We start from the raw sequence: 1,680 nt of genomic DNA on the forward strand, positions 1-1,680 counted from the left end.
CAGGGCTGCAGGACCCACAGGCCAGCCCCAGCCCCTCACTGAGCACTGGGTCCTGGCTGAGGTGGCCGGGGGGTGGCGCTGCCCGCTCTGGGCTCGGCTCCCCTCCGCCCCTCCGTCTGGGGGGCACGGCTCGCCATGCCCCACGGCGTTTCTGCAGTGCGGTCGGCAGGCACCTCCCCAGCATCCTTCTCGGTGGACTTCATTTGAACCCCAAATACCAGCTTTCTGCACCAGCAGATCCTGGCTGAGTGGGCAGCTTCCTGCACGTCCCCAGCCACGGGCCAGCAGGCTGGACGGAGGTTCCAGACGGGGAGCTGGAGGCTGCGCTGGCCGTGGGGGTGCTGGGCGTCCCCTGCTCATTGCCCATCCCGGCAGAGCTGCTCCGTCCAGCGTCTGCCATCTGGGAAGGGGAGCAAGGCCCTCCATCCCCCGCAGCCTGGAGTGCCGAGGGGGCCGGTGCCCCATGCCCCGGGCAAGGCAGCGTGACTCAGCTGCGGCCAGCAGCCCTGGTGCTGGGCAGGGCGCGACCCCTCGGCCCTCACTGGGCATTTCTGGAGCAGCTTGAGGGGCTGTTCCCAGGCTCACTGGGGAGGGAGGGGCGGGGCCAGCTGCTCCTCAGACTGGGGGTGCTGGAGGTCCCGGAAGCCCCTTCCTCACCCTGCCCGCTGTCCTGCCCTCCGGCTGCACAGGAGCAGGTGTGGGAAGTTGCCCTATTCCGCAGGGAGGCCCGGAGGCGGGGACGGGCAGGGGCCCTGACGGGCCGGCCGCCGGGCCCACCCTGTGTCGTGGCAGCAGCGAGGCCGGAGCCGGCAGGGAAGTGCCCCAACCAACGGGACAGGAGGGGGGCAGGGAGGGAGCCCGTCGGGGTGTGCCGGGGGGCCTGGCGGGGAGGACACACGCACACGGTCTCTTTTTCACCTTTTCTTCTGAGATGACTGCGGTTCACGTGGGGTGTGAGAACTAATACGGACAGACACACCTGGCACCCTTCGCCCCCTGCCCAGGTGGCTTCTTGCCCAACCCCGGGACAATGTCCCACCTGGGTGCTGACACTGGTGCCCCCCCCGAGCAGGTATCCCCGCTCGCACGCGCCGAGGACAGTGTGGGAGCGTGTGCGCTCGGTCCCATGGCTTCCTGTCGGAGACAGACCTGCCCCCCGCCCCCGCCCGCCTCCCCCACCCCCACGCCTGGTCCGGTCAGTGCCTCGGTGACTCATGGCTCCACTGGTCACCTCGAGGGCACGCTGTGAACCGGCTCGCGCACATCGCCTTCCCGGCCTGGCTGTTCGGACACCCGTGTGCTGAGGTGTGTCTGGGGCGTGCGGGCCCCCGCCATCCGCCTGCGGGGGCGTCGGGCTGCTCCAGTCGGGTAACTGTGATGGGAGCTGCTAGAATCATTTGTGTAGACGTTCTGTGTGGACGTATTTTTATATCCCTCGAACGCCCAGTAGGCGATCACGCTTAAACCAAGGGATTGGTGGGTGCCCCATATGTTCACTGATACACAGAGCTCGTCCCGGCTTCTGACCTAGTAATAGTCTTCCTAGGGGACAGTTGAGCTGGGACGGGGGCGCAGGGCCTCTCCGGCACCCTCTCACCCTCAGCCTGGGACCCACCTTCAAACCTCACAGACCCACAGACGAGGGACCTCAAGGTCCTCGTTCTCCAGGCGGGACGACTG

This window comes from Pteropus vampyrus, unplaced genomic scaffold (assembly GCF_000151845.1).
Source record: "Pteropus vampyrus isolate Shadow unplaced genomic scaffold, Pvam_2.0 Scaffold157, whole genome shotgun sequence".
In the NCBI taxonomy this organism is placed as follows: domain Eukaryota; kingdom Metazoa; phylum Chordata; class Mammalia; order Chiroptera; family Pteropodidae; genus Pteropus; species Pteropus vampyrus.